The following is a 12,024-nucleotide window of genomic DNA, read 5'->3' on the forward strand; positions in this document are numbered from 1 at the left end:
TAACAACATATCCTATTTAACATATACATCACATATTATACACATCCTATTAATATTCTAAATCAAATCATCTACAATCATACAAGTAAAAAAATTGTCAAAATAAAACCATAAAGTCAAAAGAAACATATCAAATCCATACAAGTCATCATATCCAAAAATATCTAACATTCTTAAAAAAGTTAAACAAGTCAATTAAAATAAAAATATCTCATACACATACATCACCAAATCATCTTTCTTCTTCCTTTACAAACACTTTCTTTTCCTTCCATTATTCTTCTTTTCCTGCATAAAAAAATAAAAAGTATTATTTATAATAAAAAAAATTCTATAAATTAACACAAAACTTAGTACTTACTTACTTCCTTCAACATAGATTTTCAATTTGTACCAGCTTACTTTGCCTCTCCAACCCTGTTCAAAACAAATTAACAGTATTAATAAAAATACACAAATGAAATATTCATAATCAAATAATTAATATTTAAAAATACTTATTATGAGACAAATATCATCCATATATAATAAAGTCATGAAGAATCAACACCACCATCATCATTGTCGTCGCCACCATCATCACTAGAACTGAGAGGAGTCTGACTTGGAACGGAGCTTAACTATATATATTGCATTATTAAGTCCTATTGTCGGGGCAAATTGCAAATTTCATGAACCTTTTAAAATATTTGTTGATCTCTTTGCAACATTTCTTGATCTCTTTGCAATATTATCCCCTTCAAATGACTAACCTCTTCAGTTATGCTATTTATTTTGGCCTTTACTGCTGGTGGGGTGAAAGAAGATGTACTAAAAATTTTATGGGTTCAGTTCAAGGAACTTGTTCCCAATATTCTTCCCCCTTCCGGTCCCCTACTTGGCTTTAGTCATAAATTCATATTATTGCTAACAGAGAGCTTAGATCTGGATCCATCACTAACTTGTGAATTTCTCAGTTCTAGCTCTATCTTATCATATTTATCCAATATTATCATTAAATAATTATAATAAAATTACAATAACAATAATAGAATCTAAGTTAAAAATTAAGATCAAATAAAGTTTAATCTTGATTTTTATTGCTTTAGCTCTATCTCCACTCTAAGTCTTGTCCTTTTTTTTTTTTTTCCAAATGTGTGGGTGAAAGTATTTATAAATACAGGCTCCTTTCCCATTTCCTTAGTCTAAAAAAAATACTATTAGAAATAATAAAATAATTTGAAATAGATTAAAAAATTAGTAAGAGAGTTAAAAAAATTACCAATGTTGGTGTATGCTTATTGATATTAATAGAGCCTCCCACATATGTCACAAATGAATCTCTAGAATTATAAGTTTGATTTATTTTATTCTGTTGACTCCTTTGTTTGCTCTTTTCAATTGTGCAAGATGAGGAGATCCTGACTCAGTGTTTATCCATGATGTAGGGTGGCTTTTTCCTTCTAGTCTTAGCATGATTCAATACATGTAGAATGTAATTGCCATATTTTTTCTTAAATATTCTTTTTATTTACATCTCTTCACTCGACTCCCAATTGAATGCCTACTGAAATGGAAAAAATAATTGTTTATATATTCATTTTAATTTCATATATAAACTGAAGGGGATATACCTTAAACTCGTTCCATCAAAGTTCTTTTGTGGGTGTTGGAGTGCTTGAATATGTCAGGGAAGTACCTCCCTAATGATTTTTCATGATTCTATTAATATTGTGAATAATCTATACAAAATTTTCAAATCTATCATTACAAACAAGCAATATTAAATAATTAAGATAGTTAAAAAAATAAAATATTTTATAGTACTTACGAATCTCCAAGAGGGACTATAAACTCCTGAGGGTTTATAAACTTAGTAGCTGAGTTTCTGGCTGAATCAGGAACATGTGTGGGTATTGGCAAATGTACTGGTGAAGGTACTATCAACGATGAATGAGAAGGTGCATGGGAAGGTAGAGAAGTTTGTCTATGCCTACCACGTCGAGACTGTCAACCAAAATGGTTAGGATAAAGTAAATAAAGATTTAATGCATAATAAAGAAGATGGAATTTTTTACCATATTTGTTAATAGATAAGAGAGTGTGCAACAAAATACCAAAATGTCACCTATAATGACCTATAGGGAAAAAATAGTGCATCAACAGAGAAAATATATAATTTAAAAAATGAGATATTATATAAACAACTAATTGAGCTATGAATTTTGTAAATTTACTGATTAGAACTAAATTTATTCATAAATAAAAATATTATCATTTATGATATTTTATATTAAGATTACAAAACTTACCCATCATCAAACATTAAAGTCATCATTGTCATTGTCATTGTCATTCTCATCCTCCTCCTCATCATCTTTATCATCATCATCATTCTCATGAATTTCACTTGCATCCAAATTTATTACTCAACTGGGATCTCATAATGTTGGAATAATATATTCCTCGTTTTGAAATGTATTTGTAACTTCCTCTTGTTGATATGCAATGTCTTCCCAATGTTCCTCAATTTTTTCTATGCTTATGAAGAAGAGAATACTTGAATCACTTATATTGCTAACACAAATGGTTCATGTCATGCCTTGAGAGTATACTTGTTCGTCAAACCGGACGGTACCCCTAGTGACAATATAAGAAAATAACCGATATCAAACCAATAAAAGCCAACTCAAATACCAATGCAATATAAAATCCACCAGAAACAAATTTCAATGCGTGTATGTATGCATGCACATGTGAACATATTAAAGTAACCAAAAACATAATCAACTACATAAACATTCGATATGAAAAGAAAACCAAACTACAAGCAGCGGAATGTAAACCAATAACTTAAATAGAAATCTGAACTCAAGTGAGTCCTCTATCAGCTAACCTGAAAGTCAAAGGAAAAGTAAGAGATAGTGAATATAACAACTCAGTGGATATAAGAAGATAGTGGATGATACTATATATATAAGGAGATCAAAAGATGCAGTCTCAGGTAAAATACTTACTAACCAACGTAAGTGTCCCAATATAATCACTTGCTAGCCAAAAGCATAACCAATACATAACACTACACTAACTTGCTCAACCAAGTATAACTAACAAATTGGAAGTACATATAGTACATCCAAACCTGTACGAATAAATACATGACTGACATAGTGTTGGTACAATCGACCTCTAGGGTTTCGATGTTTGACAATATGACCAAGGGTTGCCCGAAACAAGACTTGATGTTTGGGAGAGAGAAGTCTAGTCATGACTAGATGACTAGCAAAGGTAAGTCCCGATGAGTGAAGTCAGGCCCTAGTGAGTGAAGCTAGGTGGTGGAAGTCCCGGTGAGTGAAGTCAGACCCTAGTGAGTGAAGATAGGTGGTGAAAGTCCCGATGAGTGAAGCCGGACCCTAGTGAGTGAAGCTAGGTGGCGGAAGTCTTGGTGAGTGAAACCGAGCCCTGGTGAGTTAAACCGAGCCCTAGTGAGTGAAGCTAGGTGGAGAAAGTCCTGGTGAGTGAAGTCAGGCCCTAGTGAGTGAAGCTAGATGGATGAAGTCCTGGTGAGTGAAGCTAGGTAATGGAAGTCCTAGTGAGTGAAGCTAGGCAACCCTAGGAGGTAACCCTAGGTTATACTTGAATTCTGTTAATACTGTGCTAACTCAGTGTTGCAGGGAAGCTCAGTTAGGTTGACGGGTTGACTAAGTAGCTGACACGAAGTTCAGACGGATCGAAGGGCTGACCGGACGTCTGGCAGGTAAGTTAAGGTAAGTCACTGGAGGGGAGTGACTGTGAGGACGCGTTCCTGAGAAGGGAGCATTAGGCGTCGATCCTACTTAGAGTCATTTCAGATATCTAAGTCGAGATTGTGACTAGATTCCGATCTCGAGGAGACGGAATCTAATTACTATTATGTTTTATTATAAACTGTGCTAACATTCTATTTTGCAGGATATATAATTTACATTGCCTCGGACTAACGTTTTCTTGCAGGAAGGAGATTGCTAGAAAACAAGGGTCCGGGCGCCCGGAAGGGATCCGGATGCTCGGAGGTAAGTTTTATCCCCAAACGAGCTTCGCCACATGGTGCACCCTGATTAGCTTGGGTACGTCGCATTCAGGGCACCCTAAAGGTATCTAGGCGCCCCGAACCTCCTATATAAGGAGGGTGAAGGCTAGAGCAAATCAACAACTCACGATCTACGCTTCTCCGACAAAGTGCTATTGTTTCCTCTTTTTCTAATTATTGTCGGTATTATTTCCTTAATAGCATTTGTACTCAAATTTGTAATATTTTACGAATTACAAGTGGATTGTCCAACGAAAGCACTCAACGAGTGCGGACCTTGAAGTAGGAGTCGACATAGGCTCCGAACCAAGTAAAAGATTGCTTGTGTTAGCATTGTTGTGTTTTCACTTTTTCCACTGCGTACTCTACGATAAATTTTAAATCGCTATTCACCCCTCTAGCAAATTCTCGATCCAACACAGAGCAAGCATATAACAAGCACTGATTGCAGGAGAAGTGCTCTACCATCACTACAACAAAAATGACTTTCTGCAGCATGCAATTATGCTATTTGCAGCTCACATCGCATGCTGCACAACTCCATATTATTAAAAGTCAAAACACATTTGCAGCGCGTGGCCGCGAGCTACGGTAAATTACATTCGTAGCACGCGACCACGCACTGTGGTAAATTGAACTTGCAGCACACAACTGCGCACTGCGATAAATTGCATTCACAGCGCACAACCGCGCGCTGTAATTAATTGCATATAAAATAAAAAAAATATCACACATATAATTATCAATATCGTACACTTATCACTAAAGGAATAATTGTGTTATAGACATATAAAAATAAAATAAATAAATATCATATAATTTTCCTTTCTAATAAGAATAATTGTGTTACAAGTTGATAAGATAAACAAATTATGAGCAGCAAGCCTTTCCTCTCCTTTTATGCCTCTCTGAAGTAGTGTAAGTAGTTCAAAGTCCACATTGATTTCTGATTGCTGTGTTGATTCTTCTAACTCTCTTGCATTGGAATACATAAAATAGTCCCAACATTAATAGACCATTCGGTTCTCAGAAGCTAATTCATGAGACTAGTCCTACATGAATCAAATGACATAAGTTAGCATTAAATAACCAACCATTGATTCATGTGTATGAAAAGAATCAAACGATAGTTTTCTTATTCTAAAACAAAGGGAGTTGGAAACACATTGATAACATAATAGAAAAAGATTTTAACAAGGAGGGCCACTCACTATCCTTCCGTTCTTTTACAATTAAAGTCTGATCGGCTTGATGCCCCCAACTGCAAAGAAAGATAGGCAAGTTATTAACATGTGCAAGAAAAACACAACCATAAACAAGAAACAATTACTAAGCATTATAAATATATAGAGAACAAAAGTATAATGCAAGAAAAAAAGAACAAAATGCAATGGAAAGAGAATGAGGATTAGCAAATTTCTACACAAGATTTATCAATCCACCTTCTCCATAAGAACTCTCAGATAGTATTCCTGTGAGTTGAAACTAAAACTAAAAATACATGTAAGAAGCATGAAAAAGAGTTGCCTACCTTTCTTAGCAAATTTCCCCTTCTATCTACTTTTGGATGGAAACAGAAATAGGGAGGAGATCCAAGTTGCTCCATTCCTTCTTACTTTTTCTTCTTCAACCCAATAGATAAGGAAATTTAATTGCTTTCCCTCTCTCTCCAATACTTTAACTCCTTCCCACCTAAGTAGGCACACCCTTGACCTCTGCTCACCTCTCAAGTTTCATACTCTTTCTAACTCCTAAGCATAAACAACTTTCTTAATCTCATTTAATCATCAATCATTTTTTCTTAATCACTTTCTTGAATGCTTCTAAAGTTCAGATGTGTTAAAAAGTTAAAACTGTATGCACTTATTCTTTTAATTGGCCCTCTCCTAAATTTACTTACCTCAATTTGTAGTCATGGTAGGAAAGGGAAAGAAAAAAAAAAGGTAGATCTGCTACCTTAGCGGCCCCCTAGTGTCGATCCCATGGATATGGAGGGAGGTTCATGCAGGTACACAGGTCATAGGCTCATGGTAGGGTAAATCCCAGATCGTCAGTTCATGAGAATCGACCCCTGGTCATTACACCAGAGATACCATGCGCCCACCGTCTGCGCTACGCCCTGGGGGCAAAGGGAAAGAAAGCAACAACATAGCATTGCTATTCCATAATACACAAGTATAGAATCACAGAAATTAGAAATATAACAAGACTAAGTAGAAGTATAAAATTCCTTTTACCTACTAAGTAGAAGTAGACTAATTAGAAATACAACAACATAGTGATTATATGAGCAAATTTTCAGTTATAAAATTCCTTTTACCTTCTAAGTAGAAGTATCCTTTTTTTAATTGTTATCATTATCACCTGTTGTAAGATCATTCAAATTATTAACTTAAGGACTAGAAGCACAAATAGGTTTAACTAGTACATTTAGGATTATCATACCTCTGCAACATTGAAGATGAACCTTTGTCTGTCAAAAAACAACAAGACTGATGGCAAAGTATCTTGTGTGTCCATGTCAATTCCAAAGATCTACAATAAAAAGCAACACACATGCAACTATTTTCAAAAGAGTTGAGACTTAAAAGTAAAATGGATATACATTAAATTTGTAAAATAATATATCTCAGTAAGGAGCAGACATAGTTCCATACATGACAAAGTATACATTTTTTCTCTCAAGTCAAAGGCATATACAAGCAATATGCAGTAGACCCACTACATAGTCCATATGCAATATGTGGAGGCATATATAATATTTTTAAAAAAATTATATTGATGAAAATGAGAATCATATATACAATGAAGTATATTTCTTTAACACATCTAATTCACATTACCAGATGGAAAATAATATTTTAATCACATGACACAAAATATACAAAATATACCAATCAATATAATCTACAATGATATCATATATATGTAATTTGAATATAATCAGCACCTAAAATGTTTGTCACTTACAAAACAATCGTTTAAGCAAACCCACACAAGTTACAAGCCATCAAATACAGTATCATAGAGTTTAATGTTAAGATGATTTAATGTAAATTGATTCAAATGGACCAAATAAAAAAAGGTAGATCCGCTACCTTAGCGGCCCCCTTAGTGTCAGCCCCATGGATATGGAGGGAGGTTCATGCAGGTACACAGGTCATAGGCGTATGACGGGGTAAACCCCAGGTCGTCAGTTCCTGAGAATTGACCTCTGACCATTACGCCAGAGATACCATCCGCCCACCGTCTGCGCTACGCCCTGGGGGCCAAATGGACCAAATAAAAACTTTTAACAATAGAGGTACACTACAATTGCAGCCACTATGCACAATGCATTCCTCTTCAAAATTCAGTTACACAACTGCATAAATGGTTCAAAAGAGGGATTTAACCTATTTGAAGCAATAGTTTGAGACAACCTAGGTGTTCTTGGATAGAAAAAAGATACGAAAAAATTAGGTTTTTTACCTGAACGTAGCAAATTGTGTTAACAGGATTCAATTTCTAGATCTTTAGTTGAAAGTTTTTCTGTTTATTGATCTTGTCCCTCCCCTCCGCATGCCTCTTGTTACACTCTAACATTTCTTTCTTCTCCTCCATCTCTGGCACTTTCCTCTGGTTTCTCTGTTCGCTTAGCATGCTCGTCCACCACCTCTGGTTGAGAACTCCGCCGCTACCTTAGCCACATCCTCCATGTCCTCTGCCTCCTAAAAGGTCCGACCTTGGATGGCGTCACCGGCATCGTAGAATCCACGGATGAGACTCTTCCCATACGAATGATTGGAGAAGCCATCCCTCAAGCCGGAGTTCCCCCTCCATAATACATTATTGTGTTTGGGAATCAGCCTTGGTACAAAGAAATCAGGGGCAAAGGAACATTTTTTATACCGTTAAAACCTTTTTTTTTCCGAAGATGCCATCTATGAGGACTCACATCGCTAGGCATTGAAGAACATAAGGGCCTTGTGGAGTCTGAGGGTGTAGCTATCCTGCGGCGACTTTGGGCAATGATGAGCGGAGCAAGGAAGGCGGAGTACGACAGAGATGAAGGCGAAGCACAGAGGCAGAGAGGGAGGCGGAGCGCGGAAGGTTTCGGCGGAGAGGGAGTAAGGCTTGCGGCAGAAAAATTTTGACGAAGAGGGAGTCGTGGGTGGCTTTAGGGATTTGGCCGAAGAATTCGGCTAAGAATTTTAAGATTTAAAAAATAAAAAAAAACTAAAGATGATTAATATTTCATGTTAACAACATCGTAAATAATATTTATTGACAGTATATATTTTTTACACGCCGTCATTAATATTAGAATAATAATATTAATAGCGTACTCTACATACTTTTAATATTAAATTTTAACAACGCACTCTGCACACTGTAAAAAAGTTTATTGACAGTGTACTTTTTTTTGCACGTCGTCGTTTATATAAATATTATACTATTTGCAGCGCACATAATTGGGCGCGCTGTAAAAACTATTATTAACAATGTACTCTAACCACGCGCCGTTGATGATGCGCTGTGGAAAGTCATATTTGTTGTAGTGCATGGATGGTCCCGTGGCCAGTCATGGTAAATAACTAGTCACTATTTGCGAAAAAATGTTCTACCACGGATGGTCTCATGGGTGGACAAGATGAGGTAGTTATCTAGCTCTTCTATCACTGACTGCGAGAGAACGCTCTATCACAGATGGTCCCATGGGAAGTCGGGGTATGTAAATAATTATTGTCTATGGGAGCACACTTTACCACAGTTGATCCTGTGGACAAATAGAATGTATAAGTGTACTAATAAAAAATGATACGTAAGCAGTAATAGTCACCTCTAAGAGTAAATTTTGTTAGCTATACTATGGTATGGTCTCACTAGCATATAGTCACAAGCCCAAATAGTCAAGTAAGATATTTGACTATTTGCTACGGTCTACATCCGATAGCTCAAGATCACTATTTGATCTAATAAGTAGTTCAAATACATAGGCATGCATTAAGTAACAAGTCTAAATGTATCACTATATGGTGTAACTGTCCGAGCATAAATATGTAACTATACTATGGTAACACTCAAATAATATATGTATGAAAACAAAGAAGATTGCATAGATATCAAATAAACTAAATATAAGGGCAAACAATAAAGTATCAACTCAAGAAGCAAATAGAATGAAGTCAAGATAAGTCATAACTTTTGTCTAATAAATAAATGATAATAAATAATCATGCACTAAAATCAAACAACTAAAGAGGTTAAAGCAGGAACTACCCATCTCAAATGTAGATTGTCTCAATCATCTTCAAGTCAAAAAGTCTATCTCGAGCTCAAATCCTATAAGTACATGTTGCGAAGGAAGTCTTAGTACTAAAGTAATCCTAGTCATAAAGTCAAATCAATTTATTTCTTATTAATTAATTCATATATTAATCTATTAATTCACCTATCAATGGATCCGCATAAAAAAATCTCATATCAAATGATTTGTTAATCAATTTAAATTAATCAATATGAATCAATCTGTTAATCTATCACTGAATCACTAAACCAAACTTAATTAATTATCACTTATTTACGCATTAATTAAGTTAGACTGATGGGTTATTTTCTCAATCAAACTGATTAATCATCTAATTAATCATCTAATTAAATTGATTAAAATCTCAGTCGCGAGGTGAGGCGACAAGAGAGAGAGAGGGTGGGTCGGCGAAACTTTAGGTTAAGGAAAAAGAAAAATAAATTTAGGAAAAGCAATATTTTTCCGTTTAAATAAGAAAAATAATTTTTTAAATAAATTATCCCATAAAATATGAAGAGACCAAATATTTTTTTTAAAAAAATCCTAATAAATCTCTAAAATTCACATATACTATTTTACATTTCTTTTTTTCTTTATTATTAATTATATTATCCATTTTTTTCATTTATAAATTCCATTAGATAAAATTTTAATCATTTTAATCTTTCCTTCCTCTTTTTATATATATATATATATATATATATATATATATATTCTCTGCTGCGGACTGTGTGCCGTGGGCTAGTGCGCACTATAGTGTCCAAGCGCTGGATTTAATCTAGTGCTAGGATTCAATTTTTTTTTTAAATCAACATTTCCTATCTCATGAGTATCTAAAATTTTTAATTTTGAACCGTATAACCAAGGGAGAAACCTGAATCCTAGAGGAAAAATATTATTGACTCAAATCCGTTATAACCCAACTCCCAAATTCTAAAATCTTGAACCTTAAATACATATAACATACCTCGTGAATATATAAAATTTTTAATTTTAAACACTATAACCCAAAAGGGAAGTCTGAACCCTAGAGGAAAAATCTTGCTAACTCAAATCCTTTATAATCCAACTCTTAAATCCTAAAATTTTAAACCCTAAATATATATAATATACCCCAAAAAATAAATAAAAAAAAAAGCATTCTATCTTGAATCCAGGTGCCTGAGTTCATATATATATATATATATATATATATATAAAAGTTCATATTTTTATACAATTTATTATGATTTATTTTAACCAAATTATAACATTGATGCACTTTTATGGTCAAACTAACGACACATAAATATAATAACTTACATTACTGGGTTAGGATATTCTACTTTTATAATGTCGTCCAATAAATTATAAAAATCATTGTTTGTACCTCTATCATTGGATGATTGAACACAAATCCCACTATTTATTGTAGTATTCCCCATTCCATATTCTTGAGTATGAAAATAATATCCATTTATGAAATATACTAGCCAAGTGCATACCAATGCTTTTTGATCCCATGACAGATGAATTAACAAATTATGTTCAAGGTGAGCTTAATTATCATGAACTTAAAGTTAAATACGTCAATTGTTAAAAGTCTACATATGTGCAAACCAAATTTAAATTGTTTACTTACATATGATTTGAACCATGGTGCAAATTCTCTCCCATAAGCGATTAAACTATTGTATTGACAATTCAGAATATAAGTTTTAAAAAATCCTACTATAAAAAAAAATAAATTATAATACAAATAATCTATGATGTAAGAAAATATATATATATATACTTGTTGGAATGTATACTGAAAGCCTAAACTTTTGTAAACATTTATTTTGAATAAAGAATCATATTTGGTCAATGTAGTTGTTCAATTAATTTATATTGTAGATAACATAGTATGTGGTGTCACATACAGAAGATGATGTTATCAGTACCTTATAAATTATAAACAGCAGCTCACGACCAAAATGGTAAGGAACAAACCATTGGAAGGTCGTAGTGTAATTAGGAATTAGTTTATCTTAACTATATAATTACACTAGTACACTTAGAGTGTATTGAGTAGGACCATTTGAGGTCGTTTCTTTTATACTGACTTTATAAAGGAACAAAGACCTCGGTTATTATGGAAGTATGTGCTCTTAATCCTAATATAATAACAAGCACATATATTTGATATTTATTTCTTTAATTTATCAATGGATGAGATTTAGTTCGATGAATCAATAAGCCCTATAAGTTGGGAAATTATATCACTTATAGTGTGTGTTGTTGATTATAGAAGGAAACTGTGTCCTAGAGATACTAGGTTGATAATGTCCCCAAGAGGAGCTCATAAGGATTGTCATGTTAAACCCTGCAGGTGGACTTAGTCCGACATGACGATAAGGTTGAGTGGTACTACTCTTGGACTTAGATATTAATTAAATGAGTTGTCAGTAACTCACTTAATTAGTGGACATTCGATATCTTAAACACAGGGAGACTAACACACTCATAATAAGAAGGAGCCCAAAAAAATTAATTTGGGATTGGTGCGGTAATTCAATAATAGTTCTCTAGTGGAATGAATTATTATTGATAAAATTAAGTTGTGTGTTCGGGGCGAACACGGGATGCTTAATTTTATCGGGAGACCAAAACCAATTCCTCCTCTCGGTCCCTATCGTAGCCTCTTATTTATAGAGTACTATACCCA

The 12,024-nt window shown here is 33.9% G+C and overlaps 1 long non-coding RNA gene across 4 annotated transcripts; it reads right to left on the bottom strand.

Moving 5' to 3' along the window:
• Nucleotides 1–252: 252 nt before the first annotated feature.
• LOC122017467 lies at nucleotides 253–8,213 on the bottom strand. Of its 4 annotated transcripts, none has more exons than XR_006121370.1 (6): nucleotides 7,520–8,213; nucleotides 6,494–6,583; nucleotides 6,369–6,412; nucleotides 5,260–5,309; nucleotides 366–417; nucleotides 253–288 (listed from the first exon to the last, which is right to left on the bottom strand). It is a non-coding gene; the product is annotated as an uncharacterized LOC122017467 (long non-coding RNA). The 4 variants fall into 4 exon arrangements; XR_006121369.1 differs by having other exon boundaries at nucleotides 270–288; nucleotides 362–417; XR_006121367.1 differs by lacking the exons at nucleotides 253–288; nucleotides 366–417 and adding an exon at nucleotides 4,785–5,100 and having other exon boundaries at nucleotides 7,520–8,209.
• Between the last annotated feature and the right edge of the window lie 3,811 nt (nucleotides 8,214–12,024).

The sequence above is a fragment of the Zingiber officinale genome, chromosome 8B (assembly GCF_018446385.1).
Source record: "Zingiber officinale cultivar Zhangliang chromosome 8B, Zo_v1.1, whole genome shotgun sequence".
Classification (NCBI taxonomy): Eukaryota; Viridiplantae; Streptophyta; class Magnoliopsida; order Zingiberales; family Zingiberaceae; genus Zingiber; species Zingiber officinale.